This window comes from Humulus lupulus, chromosome 1 (genome assembly GCF_963169125.1).
Source record: "Humulus lupulus chromosome 1, drHumLupu1.1, whole genome shotgun sequence".
Classification (NCBI taxonomy): Eukaryota; Viridiplantae; Streptophyta; class Magnoliopsida; order Rosales; family Cannabaceae; genus Humulus; species Humulus lupulus.
In genome coordinates, this window is record NC_084793.1 from 146,619,725 (window position 1) to 146,635,757 (window position 16,033).

The following is a 16,033-nucleotide window of genomic DNA, read 5'->3' on the forward strand; positions in this document are numbered from 1 at the left end:
TCCAGCCAGGCAAAGCATTCAATCAGCTCTGGAAACCCCAGCAAATTCGACCGAAGCCCAGGCAGGACAGGACCTCCCTCCTCCAATAATAGGAGGAGAGATAACCACCATTTCAGGAGGCCCCCATGTAGCAGGCTCGAGCAGAGGTGCTCAGAAAAGATACATCAACGACTTGAAGTCTCATAACGGAATCGAATTTGTCCCAGAGCAGCCCATATCCAAACAACAGCGATTGGAGAGACAGCCAAACAATTTCACTGAAGAAGATGTCAGTCATGTCCAGTTCCCACATAACGATCCTCTAGTTATCACCGCCCAGCTCGCCAATCGGAGAGTCAGGAGGATACTAGTTGATAATGGGAGTTCAGTGAACTTGTTGTTTCGGTCCACGCTAGAAAAAATGGGATTGTCGATGACCGAGCTGAAGGCCACCACCGTCATGCTGTATGGGTTCTCTGGCGAAATGTCGGTAGCAATAGGTACGGTTGAGTTAGTAATAACCTTAGGAGAGGGACCCCGATTTGTCTCTAAGCTCCTCGAGTTTGTGGTCATCGACTGTTCCACCACATACAACGCAATTTTGGGCCGGCCTACGTTGATGGCATTTGAAGCCATAACTTATATCCGCCATCTCGCAGTCAAGTTCCCCTCCTCTACGGGGATATGTATGGTCCGAGGTGATTAGCTCACTGCCAGGGAATGCTATAGCATTTCCATGAAGGGAAAATCACAACTCAGGCAGTAGGCGATGGCCATTCAGGGCAGAAGCAAGGAACCCCAAGAGGTGAGAGATAGACCTGGGGTAAAGGAATCTAGGCCAGCCGACGGCGTGGGTACCACCCTAAGTGACGATATCGACCCTAGAATTGGCAAAGATTGGTCCAAGATCCAGGCTATCAAAGAGGTCGAAGAGATAAATATCGATCCTAAAGACCCTTCGAGGGTGGTTAGGCTCATAAAAAACCTTGGTGATGAGAGAAAGGCGGAGCTGCTGAAATTCATGCAAGGGAATCTAGACGTTTTTACCTGGTCTCATGAAGACATGGTGGGGATCAGCCCGGGCATCATCATCCATACCCTCAACTTGGACAAAAGCATGCCTGCGAAGTCCCAGAAATAGAGGCGTCTAGGCACGACCCGAGCTACGACCCTGGAAGAGGAAGTTGCTCGACTTTTAAGATGCAGTTTTATTCGCAAGGCCAAATACCCAATCTGGGTCGCCAATCCTGTTCTGGTCCCAAAACCTAACGGAAAATGTCGAACCTGTATCGACTTTTCTGACATGAATAAAGCATGTCCCAAGTATTGCTTCCCCTTACCAAGAATTGACCAGTTGGTGGATGCCACAGCGAGACACGAGCTCATGTCCTTCATGGATGCGTACTCTAGTTACAACCATCTCGCTACGAATCCCGCAGACCAGGAGCATACCAGCTTCATGACCCCAACCAATTTTTATTGTTACAAAGTCATGCACTTCGAGCTGAAGAACGTCGGAGCTACATATCAGAGATTGGTCAATAGAATGTTCATTAATCAGATCGGGAAAAACATGGAAGTGTATGTTGACGACATGTTGGTCAAGTCAAAAATTGCCGATGACCATGTACCCAATCTGATGGAATGTTTTGAGATACTAAGGAAGTATAGTATGAGGTTGAATCCCCAAAAATGTACCTTTGGGGTGGCATCAGGAAAATTTTTGGGTTCCATAGTCAACACCAGAGGAATAGAGGCGAACCCAGACAAAATCAGATCGCTACTCGAAATGTCGTCGCCCCAGTCGCGAAAAGACGTCCAGAGTCTGACAAGAAGGGTGGCAGCCCTTAATCGGTTCATTTCCAAATCTACCAACAAGTGTTTGCCAATCTATAACCTGCTCTGGGGGAATAAAAAGTTTGAGTGGACCGAAGAGTGTGAGCGGGCCTTCCTCGACCTAAAAGCACATTTAGCCGAGCCGCCCGTGTTGTCCAAGCCAAAGGCAGGAGAGCCTCTTTTTCTTTACTTAGCTGTTACAGAAGATGCAGCTAGTGCCGTGTTGGTCCGGGAAGAGGACCGGGCTAAAAAGCCAGTCTATTACATTAGCAAAAGGCTCCTCGGAGCTGAATCTCGATATCCGTTGATGGAAAAAATGGCTTTCTGCCTTATAACAGTCTCCAAAAAGCTTAGGCCATATTTCTAATCCCATTCAATCCATGTCATAACCAATCAACCTTTAAGGCAGGTACTACAGAAACCTGAGGCATCAGGACGTCTTTTGAAATGGGCCATCGAGCTCAGCCAATTTGAAATTCTATACGTACCACGGACTGCAATCAAAAGCCAAGCCCTGGCTAATTTCGTGGCCGAATGCACTGGGTTCCAAGAGGAACCAAATGAAGAGCTGGTGTAGGCGTTGTGGAGGATCTTTGTGCACTACACCAAATACCCCTTTCCATAACACATGAATATAATACTAATAAAAAAGTATTATGCTAGAGTACTATATTGGGCCACTTTATGAAAAAAGGGCGGTAATAATTACACCATCCAGCCACTTAGCATTTTTTTTTCATTTGTGAGACTTGAAAATTTGTGAGAGCCGAGAGACCCAATTCCTTTCCTTCAATTCCTTCAACATTTCTGAGACCCAAGACCCATTTCCTCTCCTTCAACATTTCTGATTTCTGAGACCCATCCTTTCCTTCAACATTTCTGAGACCCATTTCCTTTCCCCATTTCTTCGGCTTGGTACTACATCCGAACTCCTCACTCTCTCTCTCATCTTTCTCTATCTCTCTATCAACCTTCAATTTCTAATCGTTGGGCTTCTCGAGCGAGAAAAAGAGAAAGAAAAGGGGAAAATCACTTTCGTTTCCTTTTATTTTTATGGTTTTTCTTTTCTTTCATGATCTGATTCTGAATTTTCTCGCGATCCGAACAAGAGACAACAATGCTCTTGTTGCAAGCCGATCCCCGGCTCCACCATGGCCAATACCAGAATCAGCAGCCACCGCCGCTACCGTCGTCGTCGCAGAAGGAGCTTAATTTGGTGCCTTACGGCGATGAGGTTCTGGCTCTTCGTTGTGATGTTGCTGCCTCTGCTTTGTCTTCTGTTAATGTCATCAAGCAGTCTCAGCCCTTGGATTCTCGCGAAGGTTACTGTCTTTTCCTGTTTTCCTCAGTTGTAATTGAGTTAGGTTTTTGGTCTTTAAGTGATCGGTCCTTTGTTATTAGGATTTTGGTGCAATGCTGTTTTTGTAGTTGTTTAGTGTTTGATTTGCTAGAGATTGTAATACAATTTTCTTTCTATGGAATTTATACAGATTTTTTTTCCTACTAGAAGATAAATTTTATTGCTCCTTTAGTTGCTAAATTGCAGTTATGTTATTGCTGAGATTTTTAGGAGAAATTTTGTTGTGCTTTTGTAGATATAGTTTGGCACGGTGAAAAAATTAAGATCACACTAGAGTATTATGGTTCCGAGGCATAAAACAATTTTTTTTTTAATGAATGCTGGTGGGACAGTATTGTTCTTGATATTTTGATCTGCAACTGGTTTGGTGAGAACTCAATTTATGAACAATTTATGCTTATAAATTGTTGAGCTCTATCCGTAGCCATAGTATTCAATTATTTCTTCTTCAATATTAAGCAGATTGTGGCTATAATTTGTCATTGTCTGCTATATGAGCTTTCTATGCAAATTATGACAAGTTTCTTTTGGTGTGTATGCATACTGTTAGGTACTTTGATGGAAAAATGTACAAGTGGGTTGGGATAAGCCGTCAGCCTAATATTATAGGAAAACTATGCTTTAAGTTTGGTGTTTTAGTTTTGAATATTTAATGGAGAGTTAATATTATTGGAAAAGTATGCTCTGATTTTGGTGTTTTAGTTTTGAATATTTAATGGAGAGTTACTAAGTTGTAGTAAGAAGTTGAAAATTGGATCATATTGTTTGGAGTAGAAATACATGTGTTTTAGTGCTTTTTTCATGTAAATGGAAAATCATGGATTCCCTGTACTTTTTACCTTAAGAAATTTGCTTGTCATGTCTCATTTTCTGTTTCTTATGAACCTTTGTTATTGACACCGAGTTAGATGCATTTTTTACTGACTCAGGTCAAAAGAACACTAGAACAACTTACACCAGCTCAGTGGGACAAAGATGAGTGGCATCCCCTGCTGGGTCCATGGCGTTTCATTCAAGTTGTTAGTCTTTGTATCGTCTTCCTCACAGTAGAGCTCAACACCTCTTTTCTGAAGTTCTGTTTGTGGATTCCTCCTCGAAACCCCATTATTGTGTATTGGTTGATATTGTGGTGGCTAATAGCAATTCCTACAATCCGCGAGTACAACTCATATCTTCAAGACAGGTACACTACCATCTTTCTCTATCTGACATAATCACTAGCAGCACATCCTTTTCCTTTTCTTGAAATGAATTCACTAGCAGCACTGGAGCTTCCTCAACTCCAGGAACACATCAGAGAACTTAAAGAAAGATTTGCTGGGCGGAAGGTAAATAATATATTTTTAGAATAAAAGTATGCCATGCATACACTCAACTTCCACAACATAATGGGAACATGTATTAATTCTTAAGCATAATTTATCTCACTGTCTAGTTTCCTATGACATGAAGTTTAAGGATAGCTGGTCACTTGATATGCTTTGAGACCTTGTTTATGATAGTAACATGTGCAAGTTATCACTGTCTAGTTTCTTCAACCCACACGTTATGGAAACTTATGATTTGTTTCAGCGTGTTCGTCCTGGATATTCCTGTTTGGTTCTTTTACTGTAAAGCTATTAGATAATTCTTAATCCTTACCTTCCTAGTGACACATTTCTATTTATGCTATTGCTACTGCTTGTTGCATGGGTAGAGAGGTGTTTGTAATTCTAATTTTAGTAGATTAATATTTTTTTCCACTCTAATTTGTATATTTAATGATATATCTTATGTTTTATATATTAACTATTTCTTATGTGAAATATATGGCATTACAGGTGATGTTAGGTGTAGCTCGCCTTGATATGATCAAAGGGATTCCTCAAAAGATATTGGCCTTCGAAAAGTTCCTCGAGGAAAACCCTGATTGGCGTGACAAAGTAGTAGTTTTGTTGCAAATTGTTGTGCCAACTAGGATAGATGTTCCAGAGTGTATACTTCTGTCTAAATTTGCATTGCTTCTTCTTGTGTTTGCCTGATTTGCAAATAGTTTTATTCTTTATGTTTCATGATTTATTTTTTGTTTCCTTGATTAATTCAAGCCCTGGCAGAAGGACTAGCATTTGTTGCATTTTAGGAATTCTTCTTCTTTAGTAAGGAGAGAAAAACTCATTGGAATGTCTAAATTTAAGTTGAATTCCTTGTGCTAGATCCTTTAGTAGTTTAATGTGTTTCTATGTCTGAATTTGAGCTATAAGCTTTATGTTTTGAGTTCTAGGTTACTTCTGATTGTAGCTTGGGGTTGATGCAGGATAGTGTTCTATTTTGTCTCTCCATCTTATTACTGTCATTGTTTTAAAATAATTTACTCAGTCAACAATGGTTAAGATATTTTTTTTTTAGAGTTAAACAACTTACCTTGTTTGAGGAAGTACACTTCAATTCTAAGTGCATTTTGTTTGCTTTGTTGCTAAAGTTCAATTAATACACTGTTTCATATTGCATTTTCACAGATCAAAAACTCACAAGCCAGGTCCATGAAATTGTTGGACGAATTAACGGCAGATTTGGAACATTGACAGTTGTTCCAATACATCACTTGGTTCGTTTATGGCCATCTTAGTCAGTAATTACTATATGAATGGACTATTTATATCTCACTATATTATTTTTGGGCTACTTGTTATTTGGACAAATGTTTTAAGTGTTGTTGACAGTTGTGTATACTGAACCATATCTTATCATTGTTAGATTAAGCAATCACTCTTTTAGACACAATGGTTCTATATTTCAAATGGTATAGGCTTACCTGGTACGATTAAAATAGGACCTTGAGAGTGTTAAGTTTGGTGTAGATCACATCAGTGACCCATCTATGTGGTATCTTGATGAGTAGGTCACATCATTGTGCCCCATCTTTGTTTTTTTCTTGAATTGAACCTCAGTTTCTCATGCCAGTGCGTCAACTAAATGTCTAAACATAAAAGATAATAAGCTATATGTATTTTCATTCATATGATATTTATACACTCCAATTTTGCTATGATTATTTCTCACATGTTAGATGTAACTTTCTAGTTCCTAAGGAGTAGCGACTGTGTACTCTTTTTGATCCTATCTTTCTTTCTTTACAGGATCACTCTCTTGATTTCCATGCTTTATGTGCTCTATATGTTGTCACAGGTATAATTTTTTGTTCTCCTTTTTAATCTACTCTCGGATTATTTTTACTCCGCAATGATGCATTCCAATTTTCTTACTTTATTTATTTCTGCGCATACCTTTTTTCTCTTGATTTCCTTATTGTAAACTTACCTGCCCCCCTCTCTTTCCCTACTTCCTTTGGGGTTTGAAAAAGCTATCTTACAAGTCATATTTTACACCATATTAGCTATTTGTTTCTTTGGATATAAAAAATAACTCTGAATATTGTTGCTAAGAAACTCTGAGAATGAAAGACAGAGTGCTACTATAACTGAAATTAGTGAATTATATGCAGCCCCGTTTTAAGGTAGTGACAGAATCCCAGATTAAGTGGGAAAAAAATTTCAAGTTCGCATGAAATGTCTTCAAGCAGCCTCATTTGCATCTAAATACCCATTTATCTTTTTCAGATGTAGCACTAGTCACATCTTTAAGGGATGGTATGAATCTTGTCAGTTATGAGCTTGTAGCATGCCAAGATTCAAAGAGAGGAGTCTTGATTCTTCGGGATGTAATTTCTGGAGACTTTCATGTCTACTCACGCTTTATTTTTATTTTATTTTTAACCATACAAATAATTGATACCATAATTGATACCATTATTTATTGCTTTCTTGTGCTCAAATAATCTCATCATAATTGATACCATTATTAGTAAAAAATCAAATAATACAACATGTGTATGCATTAAGAAAATGAGCACACTAAAATAGAATGGAATTATGCAGAAATTGTTGATGGTGGTGTTGTTATTATTCTTGTTGCATCTGTTCACCTTGCCATGCCCAAACAATGTCTTTTAAAGCTGGTCTTATATCCTTTTTCATTATTGTTTTGTATTCCAATGTATCAACACTGGACTTGCTTACCTCAACCAGGTGAAAGGAGGGTGTGAATTCATATATCTCAGCTTGAATTGAAATTGATCCTTTTCTGCCTTTGATCCCTCCATTTTAAGAGTACATAAGATAATTTGGAAGATTTTTTTTTAAACTTCTTACCATAACAAATGCAAGGCACATTAATTTCATGTTTTTTTGGCTTCAGTAAACTGAATATATCTTTTGAATGCAAGAAAACAACATATACACACAAATGCATTGATCTTAAAGTGCAGTTGGTATCTTGTAGAGTAGTTAACTAAAAAGTAGTTGAACATTAGACAATGAGTTCTTTCATTTCATAGTCATACAATTATTTGGCTCCCTGAGTACAAGCCTAGGTGGTATAAGTTCACCATCCAACTATTCTGTTACTTGGAAATTTGGAGTCGATAATTTATTGTCGCTCCATGAATGGCGTCTAATAACTAAGTTTATATAGCTTATGTCTGAAGGAAGTAAAAGGGGGTTTTCAATAAATTAAGGATATACATACATAAATATATATATATGTATGTGTGTTTGTCTTAGTTCTGAGTTTTCTATTTTTGGATGATGATAGAAAATTGGCTGAGATTTTTGAACTTTCCATTTTTGTATATATTTATATATTGGCTGAGATTTCTGAACATTCCATTTACTTTTGCATAGAGCCATAGATCTATGATAAATAAAGTTATAAAGGGTCATCGATTGTAAGAATAAATCTTAGTTTATAACCATTTCTCAATGCTATGAACTAATGAACAATTTATACATTATATATAGATTACAGTTTATGCAATCAGAGTGTTTGAATGAATGCCTTATATAAGATTCCAAGACTAGCATACTTAAGGTTTAAATATAGTTTATACTCTTGTTAATGAATTTGCATGCATCATACTTGAATTAATCACTTAATAAGTCTTTTCAGAAACGAAAATTTATGTATGAACTATAGTTAAGTGTTATACACTTTGAATCATACAAAAATTGTTTCTTGAAGCATAAGTTTAAAATTGAAAAAACATGGCAAAAGAGAGATTGCTCTCTTTCTCAAATTGAGTTTCAAACAATTCAGTTTGATTAAAAAACATTGGAAAGCTAGATGATAAAAGCATTTGTTTGCTTTGATTTATTGGCTTAATCGCTTTATCATAATTAGCTTTAGGTTTCTAAATTCCATTTGCTATGAAATATATTACTGATTCACTTTCTGACTTGGAACTGATTCTTTCCATTTTTAGCTCAATCCAAGTCTTTATGACAGTCATCAAATATATTCCTCAGGTTAGAAATGCCTCATTTCTTTTTTCCCCATTAGAAAAAATATCAATTATTTTAAATATAATCTTATGTAACATCAGTGATGAAATAATTTAGCTATCCAAAAGGTTTTCCTTTTCCTTTCTTATTACTGTATGAGTAGAGAATTAGAGACAGTAATACTATGTTGTCAACAATTTTTCTATATCCTTTGCCCCTATAAGTTATTTTGATGGTTTCTTTCAAGAGACTGCTAATGAGACAGTAATACTATGTTGTACTTTATGCATGCTTTATGTTTTTGAAGTAATGTGGTGCCTGCATAATAGCTTTTTGTTTGGTTGTTTATTCTAGGTGTCAATAAACTCTATTTGTGTTTGGGTTTGGATTGTGTTAAAGGGATTGTCAATATCTCTCTTGATGTTGAAAAATAGTATTTGATTCATAACTAGAAGGGATCCTTCTCTGACAATGATTTTGGTCCAGAATTGTTGGTTAATAAAACTTCCAAGTTTAGTCTGTTGCGTTTTCTCTCTCTGTTTTTTTTTTGGCAGTGGCTTCGATCATAAAGCACACTCTGCTGCTGATTTTTGTAGCTTAGTTTATTGTGGTGTTCTATTTGTGTTTCTCTTTTATGAGTTTCTTATGGCTTGTTGGACTTAGTCTAAATACAAGGTCATGCTCTTTATTTAATCTATCAAACTATTTCAGACTAATGAATTGGCACAACCATTTATGCGCTTTATTGCTTCTTTTTTAGTAAGCCTAATCACATGGTTGCCTTGCACACATATAATATGAGTGTCATCTAGATTCTAGGCCATTGGATCTTATATATATCTTACATCATGCAGCTATGTTTATATGCACACAAGCATATGTAGTGCTCTTTATTGCTTCTTACATTATGCTATTATATTTATATGCACAGAATCATATGTTTATGATTCCGCTACTCTTAAGACCATTGAGATTCATTAAAAGAGTGAATTTATAATAATTTAGGATCAAAATATTGTATTCTTCTGTGATTCTATAGTAGTTTATAGTTGTTCACGAGGTCTGTTGATTTATTGTTATGCACTCTACAATCAAATTCTTTATTTCACAATCTCTTGTATAGATTATGGCAAACTTTGACTCATGAAGGGTGATTTTGGTGCCTTCAATTTGTACAGTAGCATGTTAATGATTTTTGTTTTCAGTATTTATCACTATTATCTCTTTTTTATTGTTGAAGTAATTTGTGATGCTAGATAATAACAATAAAATATTTATTTGTTTATTTTTGCAGATGTGACAAGCGAAATAGAAAAGGATACTTAATTTTGAAGGCTTTGTGTTGGGCGGCTGTAGAATATTTTGTGCTGAAAGTAGTAGAATATGTTGAATATTTAAGACTACTTGAATACTTAAAGAACATTTTGTCGTTGATGACAGTGTTGAATGTTTTAAACTAATTTGTGGATTGTTAATACAATGTTGAATGTTTTAAACTGAATTGTGGATTGTTAATACAATGTTGAATGTTTTTAGTTTTTGTTATTTGAAAATCAAGTTCATTTGATGATGCTAGTATATATTAGAAAGTTAATTTTAATTATATAAATAAAAAATAAAAATATAATAGAATAAATTAGTGTTATATAAATGAATATATAATGAGAATTTAAACTTATCTAAATATTAAAATAATACGAAAAAATGTGTTATAATATCTATTACAATAACACTTTTTATAAGTAAAGAATTTTGTTATGCAAACTTCATTATATAACACAAAAAATGTGTTATACTAAAGTGTAGTATAACACAAATTTATAAGTATTAAAATGTGTTATATAATCGACTATAAATAATATAATTAAACACTTATCTATTTATTAAAATAACAAAGAAATTGTGTTATCGTTGACAGTATAATAACACGTCTGTATAACAATGATAAAGTGTTATGTAAAGTACCCTGACCTACGATAACATAGTCGGTCTTAACACATCAAAAAGTGTTATGGTATGTTTTGATAACACATTTTTGGTGTTATTAAGAGCATTTTTTCTTGTAGTGGTGGATGGTTTGTCTAACGAGAACGGGTCCGGAGTTAGAATCATTTTGATATCCTCGAAGGGACATCATTTCCACTCCGTGCTACGATTCAGATTTAAGGCGTCAACCAACGAGGCTGAGTACGAAGCTCTATTGGCTGGGCTTAGGGTGACCAAGGAGCTAAAGGCCAAGGCCATCCAGTGCTACAGTGATTCCCAGCTCATGGTGAACCAAGTGCTAGGGGAATACCATGCGCGGGGAACCAAGATGGCGGCCTACCTAGCCAAGGTAAAGAAGGAGTAGTCTGAATTTGAGTACTGCCTAGTCGGGTAGATCCCTCGTGAGCAGAAGGCCAATGCTGATGCCCTAGCAAAACTCGCCACCTCCAGGGAAGCCAAGACCCTGAGCCTGATACCAGTGGAATTCTTGGAAAGTCCAAGTGTGATAGAGGATACAAGGGAAATCAAGATGATCGATACCAGGCCAACCTGGATGACACCCATAGTCGAGTACCTTACAACATGAAAGTTACCTGACGAGCCAAATAATGCAAGGAAGATACTCTATCAAGATCCGAGGTATACCATCATAGACGGAACGTTGTATCGACGTGGCTTGTCCTTGCCTCTTCTGCGATGTGTTCTGCCGGAGGAGGCCAAAACTATTTTGTAGGAGGTGCATGAAGGTTTTTGTGGAGATCACGCTGGGGGGAAAAACCTGGCCTCAAAGATATTAAGGCAAGGATATTATTGGCCCACCCTATCAAAGTACTCAATTTCTTATGTCCGAAAGTGTGACAAGTGCCAACAGTTCGCCACGATCGCCCGAGCTCCACCAGCCGAGCTGAAGGTGATCTAGTCCCTGTGGCCGTTTGCGGTCTGGGGGATTGACTTAGTTGGAGCCCTACCCACGGGAAAAGAAGGAGTTCGCTATGTAGTAGTGGCCATTGACTACCTCACGAAGTGGGCAGAAGCAGAGCCCCTGGCAACAATAACATTAAAGAGAGTCCTCGATTTTGTGGTCAAGAATATTGTTTGCCGGTTCAGCCTGCCAAGGAAGATCGTGTCAGACAATGTAACCTATTTCGATAGCAACCTCTTCACCGAATTTTGCAAAAGACACGGCATAATTAAGAGTTTTTCCTCAGTTGCCTACCCCCAGGCTAATGGGCAGGTTGAGGCTGTGAACAAGACGCTCAAGGCAAGCCTTAAAAAGAGGCTAGACGAGGCCAAGGGAGTTTGGCCCGACCAGTGCCTGCAGGTGTTGTGGACGTACCGGACCTCGCACCAAACTTCAACGGGGCACACCCTTTTTTCCCTGACTTTCAAAAGCGAGGTCGTCCTTCTTGTCGAAACAAAGATAGCCTCGCACAGGTTCCAGGCCTTCAGTCAGGAGCAGAATGAAAAATTTCCCAGCACGTCCCTTGACCTGATTGATGAAAAGCAAGAAGATTCACAGCTACAGCTCGTGCATTACCAGCAAAAAATCACTCGTTATTTCAATTCAATGGTTAAGAGTTGTGCCTTTGGATTAGGAGACCTGGTACTCCGAAGGGTGTTTCTAGCGGGCAAGGACCCTAAAGATGGTGCCTTAGGCCCAAGCTGGGAAGGGCCCTATCAGATCATCAAAATCATACAGGAAGGTACTTTCAAATTGGTCTGAGTTAATGGAGAGATGGTGCCACAGACCTGGAATGTTGTGCATTTGAGATAGTATTATCAGTGATCAAATCGCTCCTGTATGTAAGGCTTGTATATAAAAGCCAATTTACTATAAAAAAAAATTGGTTTATGGTTTCATTTGTGTCTATGTACGATTTTGTTTGTATGATTAGTTCAAAGTAACCAAGCAAGTCCACTTTTTGATTACTTGGGGGGAAGATCACCCGACCAGGTTCCAAAACTTAGAAGTTGGTTAAATTGATTAAGCCAGTGTTTTTTCTAAAAAAGCACGAGGTGTCGATAAAACTAACGCGAACTAAGTTTTTACAATTAAGTACCCTGGACACGACCAGGTTCCAAAACATAGAAGTTGCTTAAATTGATTAAACAAATATTTTTTCTAAAAAAACACGAGGTGTCGATAAAACTAACACGAACTAAGTTTTTACAATTAAGCACCCTGGACAATACCAGGTTCCAAAACTTAGAAGTTGGATAAATTGATTAAACCAATGCTTTTTCTAAAAAAACAAGAGGTGTCGATAAAACTAACACGAACTATGTTTTTACAATTAAGTACCCTGGACACGACCAGGTTCCAAAACTTAAAAGTTGGTTAAATTGATTAAACCAGTACTTTTTCTAAAAAAATACAAGGTGTCAATAAAACTAATGCGAGCGAAGTTTTTAAAATTAAATACCCTGGACACGACCAAGTTCCAAAACTTAGAAGTTGGTTAAATTGATTAAACCAGTGTTTTTTCTAAAAAATACGAGGTGCTGATAAAACTAACGCGAACTAAGTTTTTAAAATTAAATACCCTGGACACGACCAGATTCCAAAACATAAAGGGTGGTTAAATTAATTAAACCAGTGTTTTTTCTAAGAAACACGAGGTGTCGATAAAACTAACGCGAACTAAGTTTCTACCGAACACATCACAAAAGATGAGAAAAAGATTGAACAAGTAAAACTTGAAATAACTAAAATTAATATATATAAACTGTCTCAAGGAGACTAACCTCGTGCTAAGTACTTCCAAATGAAAGTAAATAAAAATACAAATACAAAAAATTATAGGCTCCCCCAGGCCGCTCTGAGGACGTCACCTTCTCAGTCTCCTGCTCGCCCACAGTAGAAGTCTCCCCAGTCTTGGTCGGGGCTTGCAGCTTCTGTTGCAGCCGAGCCTTGAACTTCTGGAGGTAGTGCCCCCATGCGTCGGAGGCCATGAAGGAGAAGTTGATGTCCTGGTTGAAGGCCCAATAGTGATATAACATACTCTCCATTGGAGGACGTCGATGCCTTCTTCTCCTCCAAAATGGCTGCCTCGACCTCCACCAATTTTTCCTTGGCCCCCTCGAGCTCAGCCTAAAGGGCTACCGAGGCCGCCTTCACGGGCAATGGTTAAAGCGACCATCACCGTCTATTCACTCGCATAGGCCGCCGTTAAAGCAGCCTTGGTGCTCTGCTCGCTCTGTTGAGAGGCAGCGAGAGCAACTTAGGCTGCAGTCAGCTTGGCCTTGAGTTCTTCATTCCTGGACCAGGCTCGAGATGCTGCGGTGTTGAGCCAAGACTGCCTACAAAAAGCAAAGAAACAGTTAGGCACATACCAGAAAAATAAAATACATATAATCAAAGTAAGGTTAGGGAAAATACTTACTGTGAGGTTCATCCCCAAGGAAGACTCCATGACATTCTCAGGGCTCCTCTCCTCGATCGCCCTCATGTCGGTGGGCTTGGCCTTGTAAAAATGCTCCACCGAGTAGTTTTTCGTCTCGTAGATGGTCCTTCGAAAAGTGTCTGGAATCAGCTCCAGATCCTGGGGGTTAACGGGGATGCGAACAGTGGCGATAGGGACCACTAGAGCTTGGGGGCCAACCGGTGCTACTAGTTCCCGAGCAGGAGGTGGAGGAAGGCAAGGAATAGGCACAGTCAGACCTCTTTTCTCTAGGGCTGCAGCAGACGGAGCTCCTGGGCCACAGCCTTTCCCCTTAGCCGGGGATTGGGAGGCAGTCGCAGCCAGGGGTGACATTTTCTTTGTAGAAGACCGAAGCCTCTTGACAAAGGGACCCTCACTGGATCTCTCTTCTTGGAACATCAAGCAAATGTCAGGTTCCCCTCTCTGTGCCATCTCCTCGCCTAGAAGAAAGAACGGGGAATGCATTAAGAATGCACATATGTTCTTCAAAATAACAAAAAAGATAATAATGATATTAATATTAAATACATGTGAAGTAGAAAAAATCCTACCCTCCGAGCTAGAGGAAGAGTCTATTTCCACGACCTTCGGTCTCGGAGCGGCTACAGGGGAAGGAAGGTCTAAATCGACCACTTCTTGGATTAGGGGAGGTTCCGAGTCAGGCTCTAACTTAGGACTGGATTCCTCCACATATTGCCTAAGTCTGGGAGCGACTATACCCTCAAGAAGGGAGGGCCACGACCTAAGGTTGGTCCCATACTCCTCAAAAAAGGCCGACCTAAAAGGCAAAGTGTTGTCCACTACCACAGTACCCCTAGGACGACCAATGTCATGATGAAATACTAACTGATCTACACATTGGAGCAAGGTTATGTCTCGGTCTAGGTCATTTTGATGACGGTGCACGAGCTGATTCAGATTAAATCTAACTAGCCTAAGGTCTGCGGCTGCCCTATCCAGGCACTGAAAGGGGTATGGGTTACCTTGGCCGTAGGGACCGGCTGCTGCCCCTGACTGAGCTTGTTCCAAATCGGGGTCCCGAGCAGCCTCTGGAGCTCATCTCTTCGGCACGAGCTGCACCTCGGCCTCCTTTTCCTGCTCGTCGCCACCGTCGGCCGTGGCATTGCCCTCGGGAATAGGATCCAGCACGCGAGCTGCTAGATGATTGGCTCGCATCCTCTTCAAGGCCAGAGTTTGACCTACAGAGATTAACTTACACGCCAACATCGTGTTATCAGACACGAGCTGGTGGTAGTCCTTCTCACTAGGCGGGATCCCAGCCAAGGTATCATATTGACCCCCAAGGGTCACGGATCTGGCCATCCTCGCGAAAATGGCTGCATGATGTTACTCCAGTCAGTATACACGTGAAAAGAAAGAAAAAAGTAATAAATATTACGCGAGGTGAAGAAAGAAAGAAAGCTTATGAGGATGGTTGAAGTAATGCTACTCGGAGTTGTGAAACCCATTCGACATAAAGAATTGATCTTTGAAGTCGTTGGGATGGCTGGGAAGCTCGATTACCGCAGATGATTTTGGGAAGTGGGTCAGGTAGTATAACCCATTGCCCCATCCCCTTTGATCAGGGCTGGCCTTGAGGCAGAAGAAGTAAAGGATATCTGCCGGGGTAGGGACCTCCCACTCGTGCTTCAGAAAAAGATACCTTAGCCCCGCCAGCAGACGATAAGAATTTGGAGGTAGTTGAAATGGTGCCAACTTCATGTAATTGAGGAACTCGGCAAAGTATTGATCTAGAGGGAGGAAGGCCCCGACCCTGAGATGCTCATCGCTCCAAGCCGCGAAGTCTTCATCAAGGGGTCCGCAGCTCCTCTCACCCTCGAAGGGAGGTCGGGCAATAAGAGCGTCGGTCCCAACCTCGATGTTATGGGACAACATTATTTTGTTGACCCTCCCTTGGGTCGTGATCTTTGAGGCTATCCTCTCTCCCTCAAAGAAAGCATCAGGTCCCACCTCAATCTCCTTCTCCACCGTGGGATCGAACTGGGGGATGGGAGACTCCACCGTGACCTCCTTCCCTCTGCTGGATGGTTGGGACGACGAGCCGACCGCGTTTTTCTTAGACACATTCCTTTTGGGCCCCATCTAATCGCCTAGCGAACAAGAATGATCAAAAA

The 16,033-nt window shown here is 39.6% G+C and overlaps 1 long non-coding RNA gene across 1 annotated transcript; it reads left to right on the forward strand.

Moving 5' to 3' along the window:
- Positions 1-5,505: 5,505 nt before the first annotated feature.
- Positions 5,506-9,998, forward strand: LOC133819763 (uncharacterized). The gene is made up of 3 exons (XR_009886450.1): positions 5,506-5,759; positions 6,292-6,340; positions 9,785-9,998. It is a non-coding gene; the product is annotated as an uncharacterized LOC133819763 (long non-coding RNA).
- The last annotated feature ends 6,035 nt before the right edge of the window (positions 9,999-16,033 follow it).